Source organism: Eubalaena glacialis, chromosome 2, assembly GCF_028564815.1.
Source record: "Eubalaena glacialis isolate mEubGla1 chromosome 2, mEubGla1.1.hap2.+ XY, whole genome shotgun sequence".
NCBI lineage: Eukaryota > Metazoa > Chordata > Mammalia > Artiodactyla > Balaenidae > Eubalaena > Eubalaena glacialis.
Window position 1 is genome coordinate 69,252,191 of NC_083717.1, and position 25,643 is coordinate 69,277,833.

The 25,643-nt window shown below is 45.0% G+C and overlaps 1 pseudogene; it reads right to left on the minus strand.

Annotated features, from left to right (window-relative positions):
- Nucleotides 1-2,897: 2,897 nt before the first annotated feature.
- LOC133085100 (golgin subfamily A member 7-like) lies at nucleotides 2,898-3,632 on the minus strand (annotated as a pseudogene).
- Nucleotides 3,633-25,643: the final 22,011 nt, after the last annotated feature.

Genomic DNA, 25,643 nt, shown 5'->3' on the forward strand with positions numbered 1-25,643 from the left:
TCTCTAGAGGCAGAAGATCTGGAAGTCCTCTGGGGATCCGTTTCAGCAGAGAATCCTCTGATTCACGCTGCCTGGGCCCGAGGAGCCCTGCTGGGCAGGAGATCCCCGTCCCAGGCTGAGGCCAGCTCTCCTGAGGCCCATCCAAAACCATGCCTCTAACAGAGAGAGAGCCATGCTTCCAGGGATTGTATGATTCAGAACCTACTTTAGGGTTAATGTTCTGAAGGGTGGAAAAAAAAAAGTATAAATGCTGTTGAAAAACTGAGCTGACGAGCTCCTGGGAAACCTGAGCCGTAAACGTCTTAGTCAAAAGTGCTGGCTGAGAAATCGCTGGCCCCTGCCAAGCCCGGCGAATGGAAGCTTGCACATTCCCAGGCTGCGTGTTTCAAATACTTTCCGTGGTTTCGCCAGCGGAGGGCCAGGAGAGAAGAATCTGTCATTACCAACTTGGGTCTGCAAAACAGCTTGGCTGGCGGGGAGCTGTGAAATCGCAGGAGGCGGGAAACCTGACTCAGAGCTTCAGGGATGCGGGAAAGTGCAGGGGGGAGGGGGCAACCCGACCCCGACCTCAGACCTGTGGAGGGGGGCATGGTTGGTGGGAAGGGTGGGGGAGGGACGTGATCCTTTGACTCATGATGGTTCTTGCCGGCTCACCACCGTGACCACCCCTCCCTCTGGCGTGACAGCCGATGTGGTTTCCTGAATGTTCTTCAGCAGTCCAAATTGCTGTTGAGTACCTACTAGGTGCCATGCATCATGCTGAATATCTGATACAACAAGCCTAGGATGTTAGCACGCCCCTTGAACAGGACAACTCTGAAGGTGTGCGTTACACGGAGCCCCGGTCGCCTGCAGGGTCCTCTGCACATCAAGCACCCTGTGTTCTCTCCTTTCCTTCCCCCTCTCACATCCCCACTGGCGCTTCCTGAGATCACCTCCCAAATAAACTACTAGCACCCAAATCCGGTTTTGGGCTCCATTTCCTGGGGGGAGCCAAACTGAAATACTTTCCTTGTCTGTAAAGGAGGAATCCAGGCCAGAAGGGGCTTTAGCCATCATCTGTGACAACCCCCTTGCTGTACCTAGAGAGTGACTGAGGCCTGAAAAGGAGAAGCTGCTACCTCACTAGCTGTGACTTTCCCCACCTCTTCCCCAGGTCTCAGGAGAGCAGCCAGGAGCAGGCCTAGTAGGTAAGGCCCAGGGTACGGGGGCAGTCGGGCACTGATGTCGGGGTGCCCCTGGGTTATGAATCCCCTGTTGACCTCTACCCACAGCCTAAGTGGCCTCTCGGGATGCCCTGAGGACAGGGGCCCTGTGGAGGGAACTGCAGAGGGGAGTGGGCAGCACAAGGCCTGGGGGCCTCGGCCCCGTTCCTTGGCACCTTCACCTGGCGGCCGCCCATCTCCCCAGGCCCAACTCCTCCACTCTGCCTCACACGCGTAGGTGAAACCACACGAAACGCCCTCTGCTCTCCTGCCTCGAGCCCCCAAACGTGCCGCTCCCTCTAGCTAGACAGTGCTTCGGGGCCCCCCACCCCAGGCCAACTCCTCCTCCGCCTTCCAAGGGGCTCAGGCTTCTCCAGCTCCGCATAGCCTTCCCTGACGTCTGCCACGCTCTCACCGTCAGGAGTCACCCACTCCTCCTGCCCCTCCACGGGGTCTGGCACACCCTCCAGCACCGCACCCAGCATGTCGTCCCCGGGGAACCACCGTGATGAGTCTCTACTATGTCTTCCCATTAGCTCTCCAAGGGCCAGACTCGGGCTCAGGAACATTTCTTTGTTTGTTTAAGAAGAGTTTTACTAATGTGTTAATATTTCAGCAAAGTTATTGCAACGGGTTTAAAAGGCAGACAGACACACTATTATAGGCTATAAAGTAACAAGTTTCATACAATTAAAATATTACATAGAGCTATGGGATTTACTGAATAACTAACAGACCCATAAAAGAAATTAAATCTGAAAGGTTAAATCCAGTATTAGCACCTACAATATCTCTGAAAGTAAAACTTTTAACCGTTTCATTCTCTCCTAGTATATGTCCTAACTTTCTCCCAGATACAGTGCTCTCAAACCCCAAAGATGAAGGGCACAGGAAGTCCCAATACTAAGAACACACAGCCAAAAAGAAGAACTAGAAACAGTGACCCAGACTTGAGAGTTTTACTTGGAAATCACTTAACTTACTGAACTTGAACCAATCATAATATTTCTGTGCACTGAATACCGTATATGAGGAAAGTCGAGGAATCATAAGGTTTGCCAGTAGGGATAGTTAAATATCAGCAATATATAGTATTATTCCTATCAAATTTTTTTCTCTTAAGTTATATTTATAACAAAACGATAATTAAAATATTTATTAACACTTGCTCATTCAGGGACACAGCAGGGACATTTGTGTTTGACGGTTTAGCATCCACTTTACTGTGCTTACTTATTTCTATAAGGAACAAGCAACACATGCCACATCTTCCCAATGTTCAAGGTAATGCAGTTAATAACAGAATTCTCAAAAAAAAAACCCAAAAAACAAAAACCTGGAAATTGCATTAAATACTGCTTTCATCAGGAATTGCTATAATAAAACAAGTAACATTATACATTATTTTTCCAATGAGCTTCAGTTTGAGAAACTGAACGGCAGAACTTGATCTTTAAGCTTTGAGTCATGGCAAAACTGGTAATTCTCTGAAACCTGGGAGATGCATTAGCAAAACCAGACACAGCCCACCCTTCACCAAAATCCTGGAGAAAAGCGTTTTATGAATTTGGGGGGGTAAGACTGAGCACTGGCTAGTTTACGACTTGCTGAAGCCCAAGGAATGACGAGAACCACTGACACTGGTGGCTGGTAAGAAATAAACTGTGTTGGGCTCACCAACTACATATTTTATTAATGGCTTTGAATAAAAAAAGTGAAATGCTTCATTGCGTTTTCTCAAAAACTAATCAAAAGATTACAGAGTCCTCCACAATTTGGCGACACAAAGCGGATGCTGAGCGACTAGAGGTCACTCCAGGTGTGGAATTCTAGAAAGTCAGTCCTTGGAGCGAATGGCACCGTGGCTCTGGCAGCAGATACGAAGGAATGATGCTCTGGAGAGGAGGTGGGGGACACTCTGCAGTCGGCCGGTGCACAGATGAGGGTCCCAGCTGGAGGTGGGCCTTTAATTCTACGGTTTATCTTCCACTGCTCATGCCTCTGTCTCCATAAATAGTAATTTCAATAACTCGAAGTCCTCTCTCGATGGGATCTGTCAGGAGGAGGCCTTGGGGAGCATAGATCTTCTCATTCTGCTCTTGAATGTATTTGGAGACTTTCTTCAGAACCTTCTAGTAGCGAGTTTCCATGCACAAGAAGATGGTCAGACAAGCCAGGCAGCCTTCAAGATAGGACTGGCCCTTGAGCTTCTCTGCTTCAGCATAAAGGTTATTTAGAGTTCGAACTGTTTCTTCAAATTGTTGCCTGTCAATCCGGTTCTCCAGCTCCGCAGGGAACTTGGTCTGGAACTGGCAGCGGATGCCACTGCTGTAGTCTCGCTGAATGAAAACCTTCCCGGACACTGGTGCCTGCTGCGGCCTCATGGCGAGGACAGGACGGGCCGCGCCACTTCCGCTGCCCTCCAGCGGCTGTTGCATCGCCTTCAGGGACATTTTTATCCTCAGATGCTGGCTCTTACAGCTCTAGAAATGTTTGCTGAGTGAAGAAGTGTAGGAAAATCATTCAAAACTTGTGGAGACCCCAGAATCGTTGTCCTTTCCCCATCTTTGTTGTCTTTTTCCTTGGTTGGTCATGGAAACAACGGAGCCAAGGAGAAGCTCTTACAGAGCAGTGAGAAGGCTGCTGGTGGGGCAGGGGAGCAGCAGGCCAGCCAGGCTCGGTGGGAGAAGGAGGGAGCCGGAGGCGCTGGGCAGGCAGCGGGTACCGGGCTTAACCTGCAGGAAGCCTGATGGGGAGACCAAGGCCAAGGGATCTGGGACCCCAGACCAGAGCCTCAGAAGGCCAATTCTGCCACATTACACAGCTCCACGGGCCTCCATTCACTGTCAGAGATGAGCAAGGAAGTGGCCCTGTGACAGGTCCCTTCCTGGGACAATTTTCTAAAAGTGCAGTGATTTTAAAAGCTTTTCTAACTGTGGAATCCAAACAAAATCCCACCTAGACGTCCAACATGTAAATAATTGCCCTGGTTGAAGTGGGGGACACATGGGGTGGAGTTGCCAGTCCTCTCGACGATCCCCTATCCTGAGGCAAACCACTCTGAGAGTCCCCTAGGGCTCCACAGAGCTGTTTAGAAACCACTGGCCAAGTGGCAAGAGCTGGATTGTGTCGGAGGACCCAGGTTCTAGTTCCACTCTGCTATTTCAGGCTGTGTGACTCTGGACAAGTTACCTCACCTCTCTGGGCATAGGTTTCTTCAACCCCACAATGGAAAAGTTAACATCTGCCTCACAGGGTTGCTGAGAGGCTCAAAGGGGTGATAACAGGGACGTTTGGCACCTTACTGTGGCCACACATACAATTTGTCCTCAGGAGGCCCAGAAGGACATGAGAAATTTTGTGTCATCTTGAAAGAAGAGCTCTTGGAGGCACTAGGCCCTGGGCTGCAGAACAGACAAATGGCTGTGAGACTCACGGTTGCCTTTCTTCCTGGGGTTTCAGGACTGAAGTGTTCACGAGGTGCCCCTTCGCCCCAGACCTCATTACCCAGCCAGCTGGGGCCCTCGCACAGTCACTGCTTCTCTTCCCTGGGTGTGGGGCTAGGACACGTGAGCATGGAAAATTCTTCCCCTCACTGCTCCACCAGCCAAACCCCAGCAAACCTCAGTCCCAGCCCAGGACCGTGGACCCCTAAAGGGAAATGGAATCAGAGTGCTCTGGCTCCAGGAATCCACTAATGGAACCTTGTTAATTACTATGTAAATTACTTTAATAGCCTGGATCCCCCTCAGACATTGTTTAGGGGTCTCCTGGAGGGGAAGGAGCAGCCTTTCCTTGGCCCAAGACTCCCATGTATGGTTTCCCATAGGGCAGGAATAGACGCACAGATGGGGAACTAGAGGAAAAGATGGATTCACAGCTGCCCCTGGTCCATGGGATCTCGAATGTGACACTGAGATGCAGGAACAGATTCCATCCTTGAAGGCTGGAACTGAAAAGGACCTCGGATGATCTCTAGGCCACCCTCATGCCCTTGCTGCATCCAGGAGAAACAAAAGCCCAGGACAGGTGAGTGACTTGTCCAAAGTCACACAGCAAGGTGATTGGTCAGGCAGGGACTAGTCTCCCACCTCCAGCCCAGGGGTTCTCAAACTGGCACTTGTGGGATGAGCTGGACCCAGGTGTCCTGCCTAAAACATCATATAGTGAGACTTTCCCAGTGTACAGAGAAAAAAAAATTAATTTAAAGAAAGGTATTTTCTTGATTTTAGGTTCAATGTATACTTAAAAAAACAAGATACACTATCCTACAGACATGATACATAGTTATATTTTCTTCCATAAATGTGCTTTTGTATTATGGAATTATGTATGTTTGAATGTCATAGTGGTCTATGAAGAACACCATGACCTTACGATCCTCTGACCTGAAGGAAAACCTCAGTCCCGAGGCACTTATTTTTATCTCAATTTTCCAGATGGGGGAAGAGACACAGAGAGATGCTAACAGACTTGCCTCAGGACTTCTGACTGATCTGTGCTCTTTCCACCACACCGCTTATTAGAAGTACGTATAAACAAAGAGTAAATAGGTTCTGGGAAAGGAGGTGGGGAATCATGAGGATAGTAATACTATGGGGGGGGGGGGGCTTCCCTGGTGGTGCAGTGGTTAAGAATCCACCTGCCAATGCAGGGGACACGGGTTCCAGCCCTGGTCCGGGAAGATCCCACATGCCGCGGAGCAACTAAGCCCATGCGCCACAACTACTGAGCCTGCACTCTAGAGCCCGCGAGCCACAACTACTGAGCCCACGAGCCACAACTACTGAAGCCCGCGTGCCTAGAGCCCGTGCTCCGCAACAAGAGAAGCCACCGCAATGAGAAGGCCGCGCACCGCAACGAAGGGCAGCCCCCGCTCACCGCAACTAGAGAAAGCCCGCGCGCACCAACAAAGACCCAACGCGACCAAAAATAAAATTAAAATTAAAATTAATAAATAATAATAATAATAATAATAATACTATGGGGCTGTTGCCTGGATGATGAGCTCGTGAGGAAGGCATGTGAGTATTTAACAGGCTTCTCCTGGCTGCTCAGGGCGCATGCTCCTCTCTGCAGCACAGGCTGCGTTTCAGCAGGTCTGCTGACAAGATGAGGGCAGGACGGCAGTGGTTTTACCATAACTTTGACACCCAGTTCCCTTACTGAGTTTATGATTAACCTCTCCATCCAAAACTTTATTCCCTTTCTTGTCCCGCCCCTGTTCCCCTCAGGATTGAGGAGTATCAAAGAAAAGGGGGGATTGAAACCAAGCAGGACCCTTCGGGGCCCTCCTGGGTACAAAAGCCCCTCCACGTCCCCCGTTTCTTGTTTGTAGAAAAAGGCTTTAGTCTCCTAGGCTTCCCTCAGTTCCAAAGAGCAGACTCAAGCAGTTAACTATTAGGACAACAGAGTCACAGGCTTCCTAATGCCTCCTCAGGGCATATAGATAACAATCTGATGCATATCTTTGAGTTGTTCTATAGAAACTAAGACTCCCACCCAGGTGGAGGGAGGATGGTGACTACATGCTGACCACAAGCACTAGACCCCAGACTGGTTGGAACCAGAAGGTTGTGATTCCTTAAACATCACCCTGTTACCTCACCACCAACCAATCAGGAGAAGGTCCACGAGCTGATCAGCTTCCTACGACCCTCTCCCCTCACACTGTCTTTAAAAACCCTTGCCTGAAAGCCATGGGGGAGATCGGGTCGTTGGAGCATGAGCTTCCCGTTCTCCTGGCTTGGCTCCCTGCAAATAAACCCTCACTTTGCTGCAAACCCTGCTGTCAGAGTTTGGCTTTCTGCACCTCAGGCACATGAGCCCTTGCTCGGCAACAACGTGGCAGCGCTGTGGCCACTTGTGTGACCTTGGCATGTAGCATCACCTCTCTGAGTCTTGGTTCCTTCATCTGAAAATTGAGAATAAGAATACTTGCCTCACAGGACGGCTGAAACAATGAAATGAGATGATGCTAGGCACCTGGTGCACGAAGTAATTACTCGCCTTCTCCCTCTCTCTGTCTCCAAGATGTAGACATAAATATTTTTCAATTAGGTTCAGGTGTGCCAACTTGGGGTGTGTCACTGGGGACAAGCAGTAGGCCATCAAATCTCCCCCAGGCCCTTCCTTGCGCTGCCTCTGACCAGAGGCCCTCAGTGCCCAGAAAGGCTTCCCCAGAGCCTCCCTAACATGCCCTGCAGTCCCAGCTCCTTCTGCCAGCCTCCAATCCTCCCCTCAGCCCTGCCACCCCCCCGCCCCCCCCGCTCCCCCCAACCCCGCTCAGGAAGCCTTCTGTTGCCTCCTGAACTGGGTCCCCTTGTCCCCATTGCCTCTACCGAGGACACAGGCACCTCGTCCTCCCCTTCTCTCCACAGCCTCAGATGGCTGCTGCAGCACCACCCCAGCCTGGGGTTCTAGGTTCTGAGTATCTCCAGGAATCTACTGGAAGAAAAGGTAGGGCTGTCTGAACCTGGAGCTCTGCCCCTAGAAATGGGAGAATAACACTGTTTCCACCACGACCACAGGAGGCGAGAGGTACTGGGGGCGGTGAAGCCGCAGGGATTGTTAATGTTTGTGATCCGGATAAAGACATAGATATGGATGTTCTGTATAAACCGTGCCAGGCTCCCTTCCGGGTGTCTGATGAGCTGTGCCCCCTGCTGTGGCTGCCCTCTCCTCCCCCCTTCCTCACCTCAGAGGACACTTCCGTGGAGAAACCCCTTCCCCCACCACCACCCCGGCAAGCGTGGCTCCGAGTCCCTTCCCCGTCCCAGCACTCCCCCAACGGTGGTCGTTTCCTGTTCGCCTCCTATCTCTGCACTGGGCTGAGCTCTGGGAAGGGAGGAGCCACATCTCGCTCACCCGGCCTTGGCCTGGTTTTGGCTGCACATAACAGAATCCAACTAAAGCTACTTAATGAGAAAGGGGAATTTGCTGGAAGGCCATGAATGTGGTTTAGGAGGGGCCCAAGGAGCGGCAGCTGGCCTCAGGGAGGTTGAAACCAGAAACGGGTCCCCCTCTGGTCTTCCCCTTCATCTCTCAGCCCTGCTTCTTTCCCCTCTCTCTGCAGGATTTTATAACGGAAGTTTATGCTCACCCCCCTAACAGGATAGATCTACCATTTCCAAAGTGAGAAACCAACAGTCCACTGTGCTCAGTTTAAAAGTAAGTGGTCAAAAGCTGCTTAGAGAACCACAGGCCCTCCCGTTAAGCCCTTCCCCACGCAGAGGTTATAAAAGGGTAGGAGTCAGAGATTAAGGAGTTTGAGAAGGAAGATGTCTGTGGTGCTGGTCTGTGTGGTGTACATCCTCACCATCATAACAGAAATGCTAACAGCTACTACTGATGGCGGGCTTATCATTTGGGAGGCCGCCATGCTTAGCACTGTACATGGACGATCTCATTCGACCCTTGCAACAGACATCTGAGGGAGGTTCTATTATTATCCCCATTTTACAGATGAGAAAACTGAAGCTTGGGAAGATTAATAACTCCCTAGTAAATTGCAGATCTGACTCTGAAGCCCTGAGTTATGCTGTGTCCTGTCAGCCTGTGGGTGTGGCACACGGCGTTCTTGTGTGTGCTATACACTACGAATCTGTCTGACAGTGTTGATAGGTGTGCACTTACATATGGGCCCTCGGGGGTGCTATGCACAAACGCATGTGTGCAGGCCAGTGTACGCCTGCAGTGGGAGACTTTGGAGGGAGTCACCCCCACGCTTCTGGGTCTGCCTGATTCACATCCCAAGCAGTGCTGATGAAACTTTCCCCAGCCGCTGCTGTTTGGTGACCAGTTTTCTTACTGAAAAATTCAGCGAACAGGACTGGTTGTCAAGCACTGGGGAGGCCTGCTAGCTTGGTGGCTTTGGCAGATGAAGCCCCAGGGAGAGGAGCAGTGCCCGCAGTGCTCACTGCTCCTATCCTCATCAGGGGGCTCCCGGGAGCCACCACACAGGGAGAAATATGAGGCTTCGAAAGACCCAGGAGACCTCAGCAGCTGCCTTCTCTCAGTCTTTCCCACCCACCAGGCAGGCTGCCCCCAGCCTTGTTTGCAGCCCCCCTCCTCAAAGCTGCCTTCAGAATACCGGCTTCATCCCGACCACAGGCCTGCTCCGCAAACCTCCATGGCTCCCTACTACCCTAAACATAAAATGCACCTATACCCTGCTTCCCTCCACCACCTGGCCTCAACCAGCCTTTCTAGAAAACCCGTCCAGGTAGCTGCCAGGGCCGGCACCAGTTTGAGGGGAGAGATGTCCAGAGCGCAAAATTTAAGGAGGCCCTTGCTCTCAGGGTCCAGCCCACAGCACTTACCCTGGGTATCCTCCACCATCCCTGGCCCAGGAGCAGGCATACCCATGGGCTGCTCAGGCTGAACTAAAGGAGCTGCAGAAAATTCAAGTCTGGTCCAACAAAGCCTCTGAGTGCCAGCTCGGTGCTGGGCTTCCCCGGACATCCTGTCACTTGGCCTCAGAGCACCCCCGTTTTGAAAGCAGGTACCTCCCCGCCCTGAGTCTGATGCATTAAAGCCACAGAACCAGCTAGCAGCAAACAACAAGCTATAAGACTCCCTGGGTTGAGGACCCACCATGGGGAAGCTGCTGAAGGCCTCTATTACCTTGTTAACACTCGAGACGATCCAGGGAAGTTGGTGCTGCCCTCCATCTTCATTGTTCACGGATCCCAGATTTGCCAACGCGCCTGCTCAATGAAATGTGTTTTAACCCCCAATCAATACTCACTGTGCCTTCAGGGTCGCTGGCGGACATGCGCAGAGTGGCCCCCCGTGCATGTTCCCAGCTGAAGTCCAGCAAGCCGATCGATGCTCCGCCTTCCTGTTTCAGCTCGCACTGTTAACGTGTCCTTTCCGTGGTCCGTTTACTGCTGAGCTCTTCACAATTTTGTGCTTTTTGTTGGTGATTTCGTTTTTTTGGTTTTTTTTTGGCCACATGGTGTGGCATGAGGGATCTTAGTTCTCCCGCCAGGGATCCAACCCATGCCCCCTGAAGTGGAAGCGTGTCTTAACCACTAGACCGCCAGAGAAGTCCCAATCTGCTATTTTAAATGGCCCCAAGCATAGTGCTGAGTGCTTTCTAGTATTCCTAACTGAATGAAGGCTGTGATGTGCCTTACAGAGAAAACAGGTATGTTCATTTTCAACAATATATATTAAATAAGGTATCTGAACAGAAATACACATAAAACAAGGTTAGGTATTGATCAATTGAAAAAATGTGACCAGAGGCTCAAAGAAACCTAATCCTGTATTTTCCCTAGGAATAATGGCTCAGTATTCAGTGTTCCCAACTGCTTTACAGACCATGACTACCACGAATAATGAGAATCAGCTGTGTTTTCATTCTTTGCTAGTGAAGAAACTGTGGCTCAGAGAGGCTAAGTCACCCATCTGGGCTTGCACAGCTAGTGAGTTGCAGGTCATTCTGAGAGGAGTCAGAAACGAGCCCTCTGCTTTTTCATGAGTTGGGGGTAAATGCTGGTGGCCTGGGACATAAGTGAGAGGGGCAGACGCAGACTTGGCATTAAATGGCATTATCTAAAGTTCTTTTTCATTTATCTTTCGATCCTTACGATCAGATACAAATGAAAGCCTGGGCGTGGTGCAAGTCAGTCCTTAACACCTCTCAAATCCTTCTGCTAATTGCCCTTTTTTTTTTTTTAAGAATTCTTCTTTAAAATTTATTTATTCATTTATGGCTGTGTTGGGTCTTAGTTGCGGCACTCGGGATCTTTCGTTGCGGCATGTGGGCTCTCTAGCTGCCCCATGGCATGTGGGATCTTAGTTCCCCAGCCAGGGATGGATCCGGTGTCCCCTGCATTGCAAGATGTATTCTTAAACACTGGATCACCAGGGAAGTCCCTAGCTGCCCTTTTAAATAAAGAGCAGCCCTCAGGTCCAGAGCCTCCAGCAGGTAGGAGGGTCTAGCTGGAATTAAGTAACAATTATTTTTATACTTGCCTTCAAATAGAATACTTACCATAAATAATGGGTCATTGTAATGGTTTTTAACTTTCAACAAAGTGATAGAAAGTTTCTTTTCAAATAGATCCGGTTAAGTAGAGGTGTAAATATTTAAAGAAAAATGTTAAGTAAATAATTGTAAGAAAAATGCCAAAGGTGGCATGTAGTGGTACTTGGACGAGGCAGAAATCAGGAAGGTGATCTGTGAATGGCTGATGTTTTGGGGGTGCTGGCAACATTCTGTTTCTCGATCTGGATGCTGAATATAAAAGGTGTACTAAAACATTTAGTGGTTTAAATCATAGTGGCTTAAACCAACAACAAATTAATTATTCTACAGTTCTAGAGGTCAAAAGTCCAAAATGGGTTGGTAGGGCTGTGTCCTTCTGGAGACTCTAGAGGAGAATCTGTTCCTTGTCTTTTCCAGTTTCCAGAGGCTGCTTGCACTCCTTACCTTGTGGCCTCTTCCTCCATCTCCAAAGCCAACAGAAAATCTCTCTCTCTCCTGCCTCCTTCTTTCCTTTGTAAAGAACCCTGGAACATTAGGTCCACCTGGATAATCCAGGATCATCTCCCCATCTCAAGTTCCCTAATCACATCTGCAAAGTCCCTTTTTGCCAAGTAAGGTAACATACTCACAGGTTCTGCAATTAGGATGTAGACATCTTTGCACCATAATTCTTTGGGGGCCATAATTCTTCCCACCTCACGTGGAAGTGCATGTGTGGGTGTGTGCAGAGCCTGCAGAACTGGGCGCTTGGTAACTAAGGCGTCTCCATGCACACAGCATTCCAGCACAGTCAAGCGTGCAGCTGCCATCTGCCGCTGTCCCTTCAAAGCCTCCCTTTGCAGCCTAGCTGCAGCCAGTGAGGTCACCTTTCCCTCCCAGCTGGGATCAGGGCGGAGGGGAGGGCTGGGGAGCCCCGTGCTGGGAGGCCGGGCAGTGCCGGCAGTGGATGGCCTGGGTGGGAAGGCGGCCCCAGCCCACCCTCAGCAGTCACTCCGTTCAATTGCTCTTCATGAGATCCCCCAGCAAACCTGCAGCAGGTTCATCACCTGAAGTCACAGAGAACCATTTGGTCACAATTCTGGGCACTACCAGCCTCCTCCATCGTAGTTTGGCTGGGTTTGGGGGTTTTACAAACTGCTAATCCATCTGTCTTCATGATCACAGCATTTACTTTCAAAACTGAGGTGCCCCTTGGAATGCATTTATTAGTAATAATAAAACATGCAGTAACAACAAACTATTGTTTATGTGCCACTTACCTTCCACGTCAGGATCCTAAACCCTTTACACACGTTAGGGCCTTTAACCCTCTTGCCGACCCCACGAGGGAGGTATTAATACTACCTGTACTTGCAGATAAGGGGTCTGAAGCTCAGAAAGGTGAAGTGACTTGCCCAAGGTCTTAAAGTAAGTGAATGGGGGAGGTAGGATTGGGGTGCAGGCCCTAACGGTAACCCACACTGCCCAGTTCCTGGGAAGGGAGTGCCTGGGTGAGGCTGTGACTGGAGATCCACTCCAAGGAAACCTAGGCCTGGCTCTCCTGGGATTTCTCCTCTAAAATGCCCCTTGCCCTGGGGAGGGGAGGAAAAGAGGCCCAGGTTTGGAGCCCTGCCTCTGTCAGTTTCAGTGTGAGTTTCATGGTGTAATGCATGGCTTGGGGAAGGCCTGGCCTGGACCCTGTGACCCTGAGGAAGCAGCTTGCTCCCTCTGGGCCTCAGCCCCTCATCTCTAGATCTGGGGAGCTGGACTCAATGACCTCCCAGGGCTTTCCAGGGCTGGCCCTGCAGGACTCCCACAGGGACTGTGGCCAGCCAGAGGGCTGCTGGGGGCTTGCTGAACCCTTGGGGTAGTCCCAGAACCTTGGTGACATCCATGTATCATCCTCCTCAGGCCATGGGCCCCAGGCCCTGGAGAGGGCACTACCCGGTGGGATTGGTCTCCAGCCACTTTCAAGGATAAGGATAAAATCTTAGACTGGATTACACTTAATTTTCCTTCCTTAAAAATCAATCAGTATATAAAATATAATTGCCAAGTTGTCTAAAATGCTACAATCCAGATGCTCCCACGAAAACCACACAAGGACTATATCAGAAAGACACAGGAGCCAACCAAAAGAATGGCCAGAGCTGGAACAAGGTAAGCAACCAAATAAATAAAGAAGTACTGCATTATAACCCAAAGCATAAAACATATATCCATGAGTCCATAGTGCTATAAATTAATGATTGAATAAATAAATAAACAAGGAAGACAAGACAAATCTCTGGTGGAAAAAAAATTCCAAATAATTTAGGTAGATACTCCCCCCTCTAGGAAGGAGAACATAAGCCCCCAACCCTTAAGTGTGGGCTGTGCATAGTGACTTCCTTCCAAAGAGTGCAGGATGGGAAGGGGAAAAGAGTAACTTTACAGGGGAGTCACCTGACAGACACTATGTCAGCCAGGTGATCAAGGACAACATCAACCATGATAAATTATGTTGATAGTATGTACCTTTAATCCTGGAACAGAAAAAAAGACGGTAGGTAAAAACTGAGGAAATCTGAATAAAGTATGGACTTTAGTTCATAAGAATGTATCAATATTGGTTGATTAATTATAACAAGTGTAGCATATTAATGTAAGATGTTAATAACAGGAGAAGCTGGGTGTAGAACACATGGAATCTCTCTGTACCATCTTTGTAATTTTTTTCTGTAATTATAAAGCTATTCTAAAATATAAAGTTTATTTTTAAAATCATGTATTAAATTGTTACTTAATATGTACATTAAATTTTTTAAAACTTTTGTGTTTATTATCTGAGCATTAAAAGTAACATAAAAAGAAGAACTTTGGTTATACATTCATGTACTTTAATCAATTTCTTAGCCATATCTGTTTCTAATATTCTGTCACTGGTATTTTTCTAAAGAATATGTGTTTTTAAGAAATATGGTCTAAACTAACACAACATTGTAAAGCAATTATACTCCAAAAAGATGTTAAAAAATAAAATAAAATAAACAAAAAATAGAAAGAAATATGGTCTCTTTTTTCCCCCTCAAAGAATTGCATGCAATTATCTTCAAAGTTACTATGATTAATAAAATGGAAATTGTTGACACCCTTCATGGACTCTTCTCTATAGATTACAATATTCTTAATAGGAATATAGTTTTTCTGCAGAGGTACCTGATAAGCTCAGAGGAGATTCTGCTAAATGGAGGACATTCTCAATTCTAATTTCTTTAGGTAGGAATGGTTAACTATTTCAGCCCCAATATTTTCACACGCAGTGTATTTCCATTTAGAATACCTTTCTTTAACAAATATTATGAGAAGATAAAATTCTCATATAAGTTGACTTTATAATTCTTTTTAATATTTTGCCAGTTGTAAATGCGGCAAAACCATAAGCCTCTGTCTTCCCTTCGATCCAAGTACAAAATATAAATTTTCCCAATTTATGATAGGAACTCCATCAAAATATTCTTCCCCAAAATCCAGGCATTCCAAAGAAAAATTCGAGAATCTCTAAATTAAATCTTGGCCACCGTTTGCGTTCTCATTACTTAATTTGTTCAGCAACTCCCTTGCTTTTGAGGGATATATGAAAATGTTTCCTCGTGTGAAATAACTGAAATTTGATGAAAGCTTTGTTTATAGTACCTTAAGTTGATAAAAGTTAAAGTTTATTTTGGCACCCTTGTTGAACACTCTGATTAAAGGTTTTCTATTGCTTTTGAACAGAATTTAGAGGATTCATTTACAAAATGTCCAATTCCATTGTAAACACTTAAAATAATTTACAAAGTTCTTCCAAGGATCAAACACTTAAAAATTGTGACTGATGACAGACAGCAAAAAGAGAAAACATACTGTTGTGCAGGGCTCTGCCAGGTCATGCTGGAGCCTGAGGCAGAAAGAAAATTGATAATACTGATCCTCTGTTTATTTAGAATTTGGATATTTTGTTCATCATGGTTTTTGCATTTATTTTTGATTTTTAAAATACATATAGCATTAAAATACTATTTGTCTTGATTATTGAGTTTTTTGCTGCCCCTTAAACTTTGCCCCTGAGGCAGGTGCCTTGTTCCCCTCTCCTAGTCCTGGCCCTGTGGCCATAATGAAATATGTCTTATATTAAACACCTTTGCCACGAAAATATTGTAGTGTAATCACTATGTAAGTGTGTGTGTACATACAGATAACTACAGTTTCCGTTTCAATTGATATAGCATCACAGCTTGTTTTATCCCAATTTTCAATTATATTTGCACCACACCGATTCCAAGTTCATTTCTGCTCCATGAATTTCCTAATTGGATACGAATATTGTTTTTACCATGCTGCTGCGTTCTACTAAAATTTATATTTATACTTGCAAGCACAAAGAATTCTATCTTCGATGCTGAACTTTTTAAATGAATTTGCAAGAATATTTACAACAATGTCAGATGTTTCACCCTCCCCAGGAAGAACTCCCAAAAGCTTGACTTTGATTCCATTATTCAAATCTCCTGAATTTCTACAGGAAGCACTTGATGACCTTGATTTAAAACTGCTGAGGGCTGCTGTGTTTGGTTGCAAGCAGCAGAGACCCTCTAGCTCAGTTGGAGGGAGTTGGTGGTGGGGATGACTGCACCGGGAGCTGGGAGGGAAGCTCATGGAGATCTGAGCTGGAGCACCATGGGCCAGGCTGCTGAGAGACCACAAGGAATCCAGGACAAGACCAGGCCCCCAGTAGCAGAACGTTGCCCCAGTGTCTACATCCTTTTGTTCTGCTCCCACCTGCAAGTTCTTTCTATACAGTCAGGTCAAGTTCCTGAACCAGGCAATCTGACTGGCTAGATAATTTTTTGAGCAAGGGTGTGGGTGGCTGGCCCTCCTGTGGACTGGCTGCTCACGGGTTAGGTGCCAGGCTTTAGTCCAATCAGCTGAGACCAAGGGGCAAAGGGTGGCACAGGGTCACTCAGGACAGAACGAGGTTACCTGGAGCACATGACGTTTTCCTTAGGAGGGGCTCTGGCTATGGCCTCAGTGGGCACTGACTGGTGGCCCTGGCCCAGTTAGCACACATACTGCTGCCAGGCCTCAGTGACTCCTCCTCCAGGCAGCTCTTCTCTCTCCTGATTGCTCATCTGACGTTCACGCCCTCAGCTGTTAACTGGAAGCTGCTCTCCTTGTCCATTCAGCCAGACATCTTGGAAAGGAAAAACTGTCCTCCATAGTGATCCACTCTTATCCACTCTGAGACAGACAATATTCCCAAAATTACCCAGAGGAAGCTGCCAGTCTCTGCTTACGTGGTCTTGGAACCACCTCAGGACCATAACAGTGAAAATTTATGCAGAGCATTTCCCAGCTTCCCTTGCACCCTTCCCATGGGTGCCCATGTGACACAGTCAATGAGATGTGACGGCAGATTGTTGCATGAGACTTCCAGGAAAGCCCCTTGAAAGGGGGCAGTCTCAGCACGGATCTTGCAAGTCTTTTGTAAGATTTATAACTAATTATTTCATTTTTTGGTGCTATTGTAAATAACAATTTTCAAACTTCAGTTTCCAATTGTTCATTGCTAGTATGTAGAAATATGATTGATTTTTGTGGGCTGATCTTGTATCCTGCAGCATTGTTAAAATCTCTTATAAGCTCTAGATTTTTTTGTAGATTCCTTGGGATTTTCTATATAGAATCACGTCATCTGCAGACATGGGTAGTTTTATTTCTTCCTTTCCAACCTGTATGCCTTCTATTTATTTGTCTTGCCTTAATGTACTGACTAGGAGTTTCAGGACAAGGTTGAATAGGAATGATGAGAATGAACATCCCTGTCTTGTTCCTGATCCTAGGGCGTAAGTATTCAGTCTTTACCATTGGGTACAATATAGGTTTTTTGTATATGCCTTTTATCAGTTTAAGGAAGTCCCCTGTTCCTAGTTTATGAGAGTTTTTGTGGATATTATAGAAGTATTTTATGGATGTCCATGAATGGATGTTGAATTTAGTTAAATGCTTTTTCTGCATTGATATACTCATGTGGTTTTTCATCTTTGGACTGTTAATATAGTGGATTACATTGATTGATCTTCAATGCCTTGTATTCCTGAGATAAGACCCACTTATTTTTTACATATTGCTGGATTCAATTTGTTAACATGTTGTTGGGGATTTTTGTATCTATGTTCATGAGGGGTATTGATAGGTAGCTTTCTTCTTCTTGTATTATCTTTGTCTGGCTTTGGCATCAAGATAAAGGTAGCTTCAAAAAATGAGTTGAAGAATTCCCTGGTGGCGCAGTGGTTAAGAATCCGCCTGCCAATGCAGGGGACACGGGTTCGAGCCCTGGTCCGGGAAGATCCCACATGCCGCGGAGCAACTAAGCCTGTGCACAACTACTGAAGCCCATGTGCCTAGACCCCGTGCTCCGTAACAAGAGAAGCCACCACAATAAGAAGCCTGCACACCGCAATGAAGAGTAGCCCCTGCTCACCCCAACTAGAGAAAGCCCATGCGCAGCAACAAAGACCCAAAGCAGCCAAAGATAAAAAATAAAATAAAATAAAATAAATGAGTTGAGAAGTATTCCCTTCTCTTATATTTTCTGGAAGATAGCATATGTGAAAAGATCAGTTTGATTTCTTCCTTAAACACTTGGTAGAATTTGCCAGTGGAATCTTCTGGGTCTGGAGTTTTCTTTTTCAGATGGTTTGCAACTATAAATTGAGTTTCTTTAATAAATATAGGACAATTTAAGTTATCTATTTCTTCTTGGATGAGTTTTTGGTAGTTTGTGGCTTTCAAGGACTTCATTCATTTCATCTAAGTTGTCAATTTATTTTGTAGAATTGTTTGTATTATTATTCTCTTATTAGCATTTTAATGCATGTGAGGTCTATTGTGATAACTCATCTTTCATTCCTGGTGTTGGTAATATGTGTTTTCTCTCTTTTTTTTCCTAGTCAGTCTACCTAGAAGTTTATCAATTTTATTCATCTTTTCAAAGGGCAAGTTTTTGTTACATCGATTTTTCTCTGTTGTTTTCTTGTTTTCTATGTCACTGAATTCTGCTCTTTATTATTTCCTTGCTTTAGGTTTATATTTCTCTTCTTTTTTTAGTTTCTGAAGGTGAAAGCTTAGATGTTTGATTTGAGATCTTTTTTCTTTTCTAATATAGTCATTTAATACTATCAATTTTTCTCTAAGCAATGCTTAAGATGCATCTCACAAATTTTGGTATGTTTTATTTTTTGATTCAGTTCAGAATATTTTCTAGTTTCCCATGAGACTTTCTTTTTGAGCCATTAATTATTTATACATGTGTTAAGTTCCAAGTTTTAGAGATTTTCCAATTATTGTTCTGCTATAAATTTCTAGTTTGATTTCATTTTAATCAAATGATATACTTTGTATGATTTCAGTATAAATTTGTTAAGACTTGTTTTATCACCCAAGATAAGGTCTTCCTTGCTGAAGGTTCTTTGCACACTTGGAAAGAATTTGTTATCTACTGCAAATCTCAATTAATCCAGCTGGTTTATGGCTCAGTTCTTCTATATCCTTGCTATTTTCTATTTACCTGTTCTATGAATTACTGAGAGAGGAATGTTGAAGTCTCCAAATTTAACTGTGGAGTTTTCCATTTCTCCTTTCAGTTTGATTAATTTTTGCTTCATGCATTTTGAAGTCCTGTTTCCATTTCTCCTTTCAGTTTGATTAATTTTTGCTTCATGCATTTTGAAGTCCATTTTGAAGCAAAGTAATTTTCTTTGCTCTGAAGTCTACTTTGATATTAATATAGCCACTCCAGCTTTCTTTTGATTGGTGTTGCCATGGTGTATCTTAATCTTTTTTTTAACAGTTTTATTGAGATACAATTCACATATCATAAATTCACCAATTTAAAGAGTATTGTTCAGGGACTTCCCTGGTGGTGCAGTGGTTAAGAATCCGCCTGCCAATGCAGGGGACATAGGTTCGAGCCCTGGTCCGGGAAGATCCCACATGCCACAGAGCAACTAGGCCCGTGCGCCACAACTACTGAGCCTGTGCTCTAGAGCCCGCGAGCCACCACTATTGAAGCCCGTGCACCTAGAGCCCGTGCTCTGCAAGAAGAGAAGCCACCACAATGAGAAGCCTGCGCACAGCAACAAAGATCCAACGTAGCCAAAAATAAATAAATAAAATAAATAAATAAAGTAAAATAAAGAATATTGTTCAATTATTTTTAGTACATGTATGTTAGTCTTTTAACCTATCTATATCATTATATCGATATAATTCTATGCAGCATATGGTTATATCTTTTTTCAAAAATCCATTTTGATCATTTCTGTCTTTTAGTTGGTGTGTGTAGTCTGTTTAGATTTAATGTAATTATTGATATGTTTAGACCTAGTTCTGTCATTTCATTATTTATTTTCTGTTTGCTCTGTTTTTTTGTTCCTCTGTCTCCCCTTTCCTTCTTTCTTCAGGTTAAATTTTTTTTTTATTAATTTATTTATGTTATTTATTTTTGGCTGCTTTGTTGCTGCGTGTGGGCTTTCTCTAGTTGCAGGGAGCAGGGGCTACTCTTCGTTGCGGTGTGCATGCTTCTTGCTTTGGTGGCTTCTCTTGTTGTGGAGCGTGGGCTTTAGGTGTGCGGGCTTCAGTAGTTGTGGCATGAGGGCTCAGTAGTTGTGGCTCGCAGGCTCTAGAGCACAGGCTCAGTAGTTGTGGCGCACGGGCTTAGTTGCTCCACAGCATGTGGGATCTTCCCGGACCAGGAATCGAACCCATGTCCCCTGAATAGGCAGGTGGATTCTTAACTACTGCACCACCAGGGAAGTCCCTGGGTTAAACATTTTTTAGTATTCCATTTTGGTTTATCTGTTGTATTTTTTACTGTATTCTTAATTTTTTTGTGATTGCAATATACATACTTAACTTTTCACTGTCTACTTAGGAGAAATACTTTACCACCTTAACTGGAATGTAGAAATCTCACCACTATGTAAGTCCCTTTACCCTCCTTCCTTTATATTATAGCTGTCATATATTAGATCTACATTGAAAACTTCATCTACCAATGCCATAATTTTTGCTTTCAACTGTCAATCATATTTCAGATGACTCAAGAGAAGGCGAACAGTCTGTTTACCCAGCTATTTACCATTTCTGTTGTTCATCCTTTATTCCTGATGTTCCAAGTTTCCCTATAGTATCACCTCCGTTCCATCTGAAGAACTTCCTTTAGGGTTTATTTTAGAACAGGTGTGCTGGCAACAAAGTCTCTTAATTTTCCTTCACCTGAGGATATTTTTATTTTACCTTCATTCATAAAGGATATTTTCACCAGATATAAAACTCTGGGTTGGTGGTTCATTTCTTTCAGCACTTCAAAAATGATACAAATGAACTTATTTACAAAATAGAAATAGACTCACAGACATAGAAAACAAACTTACGGTTACCAAAGGGGATAACAGGGGTGGGGGGGGGGACAGATAAATTAGGAGTTTGGGATTAACATAAACATACCACTATATATAAAACAGGTAAACAACAAGGACCCACTGTATAGCACAGGGAACTATACTCAATATCTTGTAATAACCTATAATGGAAAAGAATCTGAAAAAGAATATATATATATATATACATTATATGTTATATATTATATATATTAGTTTCTAGTGTATACCAAAGCGAAACTAATACAACATTGTAAATTAACTATACCTCAATTTTAAAAAAAGTTGTTTCACTTCCTTTTAGCCTCTGGTTTCTGATGAGATATCAACAGTCATTCAAAGATATGTTCTGCTGTAGATATGTGCTTTTTTTCTCTGACTACTTGCAAGATTTTTTTCTTTGTCTTTAGTTTAAAGAAGTTTGATTCTAATGTATCTGGGAGGTGATTTCTTTGAGTTTATCCTGTTTGAAATTTGCTGAGTTTCTTTTTTTTTTTATTTATATTTGTCTGTGTTGGGTCTTCATTGCTGCGCATGGGTTTTCTCCAGTTGTGGTGAGCGGAGGCTACTCTTCATTGTGGTGCGTGGGCTTCTCATCGCGGTGTCTTCTCTTGTTGCAGAGCACAGGCTCCAGTAGTTGTGGCATGCAGGCTCAGTAGCTGTGGCTCGCGGGCTCTAGAGCACAGGCTCAGTAGTTGTGGCCCACAGGCTTAGTTGCTCCGCAGCATGTGGGATCTTCCTGGACCAGGGCTCAAACCCATGTCCCCTGCATTGGCAGGCGGATTCTTAACCACTGTGCCATCGGGGAAATCCCCAGATAGTTTAAAGTCTTTGATAATTTCAACATCTGTGTGTTCTCAGGGTTGACATCTATTGATTGCCTTTTTACTGTGAGTTGAGATTTTTCTAGCTCTTTGTAGCCCAAGTCATTTTAGATTGTATCCTAGACATTTTGTATATCATGTTATGTGACTCTGGGTCTTGCTTACTAAGGAGAATGTTGATTTATACATATATTGACCTAGGCTAGGTTCAGGCCATACGTTTCAACCCACTTTCTGTGGGCTCCAGCTCCAATATCAGTTAAGTTTTCAAAGCCTTTTGCAGTGCTGTTCAAACGTATCCTACATGTGCAACATCGGTGGCCAGTCTGGGACCTGGGTGGTGCTCTGCCCCATAGTTCAGTTCTCAAAACCTTTGGTATTCTGTTTAGGATCAGATCCATGCAGCCACAGTTTGGAGGTGATCCCGGAAGTTCATACACAAAGTTATGGGATTACTCTCTTGTGCTCTCTCCTTTTCACAATCACCCCAACACTTTTTGGATCCCTGAGGCCTCCATTCCCAGTGCCCCAGCCAGAAATCTGGGGCTTTAGTTTCTCAGTTCTGCTATGCACTTCTTATGACTGCATCTGTGTCTGGGGCTAAGCAGTGGGAGGACAGAGAGTGGGGGGAAAAGCAAAGAGAATTTGCCCAGGCTCTTGCAGTCACAGCTCTTCTGGTAGAGAGAAGGTTTTCTTTCTCTTGGAATTTTAGGTACCTTCTTGGTTGATGGTGTCATCACCATTGCCACTACCACCACTGCAAGATTGCCTGAAGGCTGGAATGGGAGATCTTGGAAGAAAAGAAAAAATAAACAGGAAAGCTCTCCCTCTGATCCTTAGGAGCCCCTTTCCTACTCTTCAGACCAAAAGCTCTATCTTGAAGCTCTTTCTGCCCGTACCTGGTACACCCTTCCAAGTTTCAGGCTGCTTTTGAGTCTAGGTCAGGCAATACTGGAGGGAAAAAAAAAAAAAAAAAAATGAAATACTCACCCCAGTTCACTTGTACTGCAAATTCTTGTTTCCTTCTCTCATCTATTGGATACCATTTACTTTCCAAGTCCTCAAATAGCTGGTCCATACATTCTATCCAGGGTTTATAATTGCATTCAGTAGGAGACAGAGTGTGTTTACTCCATCTTTCCCAGAACTAGTCTGTCATCCATTGGGTTTTTTTTTTTTAATTTATTTTATTCAGTTATAGTTGATTTACATTGTTGTGTTAACCATTGGGTTTTAATAATATCAATTATATTTGTCATTTCTAGAAGTTCTATTTGGTTCTTTTTCAAATTCAACTGATCAGTTTTGATACTGTCATTCTTTTGTTGTATATCCTATCACCTCTTTAATTTCTTTAAGCAAACCACACATAATTATTTCATATTTTATAATAGATAATTCCAATATCTTCAATCGTTGTTGGTCTGATTCAGCAGCGTTGTTTCTGCTGACACTCATTTCATGTAGTTTCTGTTTAATGATTTTTTTTTTTCACTATGACTTCCTGTTCCTTGGAAGTTTATCTGTGAGAATTCTTTGAAGCCTAGATTTAAAGTGTGTTTCTCCAGGGAGCATTTGCAATTGCTTCATCAGGCATCTGGGGAACACTTTAGATTGCATTTTTAGTTAATTTTTTTGGAGGAGGGGAACACGGGGAACAATATAGGCAGTGTGATCCTGGCAGCATACCCACTTGAAATTGGGCTTGTCCAGAGATTCTCAGGGAAGACCCTTCTTTCCTCTGCTCCAACCCCAGTGAAGACAGAGACAGACAAATCTCTGTAGACACTTTTTTTTCCTAGTTTACTAGCCCTTTGTGATCCTAGCTTTATGCAGGAGTCCTATTTCTCACGTTGATTGGGCCCCAGGAATTATCTTCTGTTCCATGAGCTGTGTAGCCTGTTAAAGCCAGACTTTGAGTCACCAGAGATAGGCAGATACCCTCTGGGCAAATGCTGGCTCCAAAACACGTTTACCTCTGTGGACTCAAGATTCCTGATGCTTCCGAACCTTGACACTTCCCTTATTTTCTGTCATCTAAGCTATGATATAAATTATCTAGCATTTTAGATGTTCTGTCCCAGTGGATTTTTCTCTATATATCTATTGGAAATGACATCTTTGACTTCCGATAGGGGAATTCATCCAGATCACAGTTATTGTGATAGCTAATGAACTTAGTTTTTTTTTTTTTTTTTTTTTTATTTATTTATTTATGGCTGTGTTGGGTCTTCGTTTCTGTGCAAGGGCTTTCTCTAGTTGCGGCAAGCCGGGGGCCACTCTTCATCGTGGTGCGCGGGCCTCTCACTATCACGGCCTCTCCTGTTGCGGAGCACAGGCTCCAGACACGCAGGCTCAGTAATTGTGGCTCACGGGCCCAGTTGCTCCGCGGCATGTGGGATCTTCCCAGACCAGGGCTTGAACCCATGTCCCCTGCATTGGCAGGCAGATTCTCAACCACTGCGCCACCAGGGAAGCCCATGAACTTAGTTTTATTTCTCCCGCCTAATTTCATATTTACCACTGATTATATTTTGCTCCCTCTTTCTCCTTTGCCTCTTCTGGCTTGGTCAAGTTTCTCTTTCTTCCTTATGTCAAATCCCATCACCACCACCATCACCACTTGCTTATTTAGAACTTCGACTCTGCTTTTCAGTTTTGCTGCTGGTTTTGCCTGTTTACTTCTCCCCTATCCTTTTAAAAGATCTTTAGAATACTTTTATTCTCTACTCTCCAAAACATCCTTTCCCCTCCATGGATTTGTTATATTATTTGGATAATTTAGACCAGCGATGTCCAAAAGAATTTTCTGCAATAATAGAAATGTTCTATGTCCAATGGCCAATACAGTAACCACTACCCATGTGTGGCCATTAAACACGTGAAAAGTGGCTAGTGCATCTGAAGAACTGAATATTGGATTGTATTTAATTTTAATTAATTTAAACGTAAAGATCCACCTGTGACTAGTGGCTGCCCCACTGGATACCGCGGACTTCGATCATTTCATTTCTGACTCTTAATAAGTTTTCCCTTACAGAATGGCTTTGTTTCAAGAATCTATACTTTAAAAAATCACAAATTATTAATCACATCATCATTCATTTAGATTTAACTATATGTAGCCATTTCTTCCTATTATTTCCTATACGCTTTTTCATCCCATATCTTGAAATCTCTCTTGTAACCCAGTTTCATTTGGTTTGAGTATTTCTTTGAGTATTTTGTTCAGTCTTCATGAGCCCCAAAAATGCCCTGACAGAATTAATGGTATCTTGACTGGGACAAAGAATTGGATCACAAATCTTTTCCCTAATAATCTGTGGAAGTTTTGTTGTCCGGCATTACAGATGTAAAGACTAATGTTAGTTTGATTATCTTTGAAAGCCACCTCTTCTCACCTGTATGAACCTGTGTCACGTCCTCTTTATCCCTGGGTGGCAGGTACAAATCTCAGACTACAAACCAAGGTACATGAGAAGTAGAACTTTCTTATCTAGCTGATTGTATTTCTATTTTGAGCCCTCATTTCACTTGGATGGAGCACTCTTCATCTTAGTCAAGACTACATCTCAGTTCTTGGGTTGGGGTGGCGATTATGTGGTGCTGAGGCAGGGGAGGGGGAACACGAGGAAGATGCAGTTCTTGGGCATCTGCCTTGCTGTCCTCCCACAAGATGTCTGGACATCAGACATTGGTGCCCACTGAGCACAAAAGGCCTCCCTCTGGGCTCCACCTCAGCCTCTCTGGATCCTCCCACCCTCTGTGCCTTGTCTGTGCCACTCTTGGGCATATCAGACACACACTGCTGAATCCAGACCTCTCCAGGCTGTGGGAAACCCTCTTGGGCACACAGGAGCCTCGTGCTGCTCCTGGGAGCTCTGTGAGGCTACATCAGGCCCATCTGCCTAGGCGTGCCCACCAGATGACTTCCGCTTCTACTCCAGTACCTGTCATGGCACAAGGAGGTCCAGGCTCCTCCCACCTCCTCGGCTGCCCCAGAGGCCCAAGGCCTCTCCATGCTTGGATCCCCAGACCCAACGGGGAGATCCATCCTCTCCTCTCACTTCCTGTATGAGCCTCCTCCCTCCCCAACTCATGGAATCTTTGTTTAGTTTGGGGGGCCACACAGGGATTGAGTAGCAAAGACTGGAATGATGTCCAGATGTCCAGACAT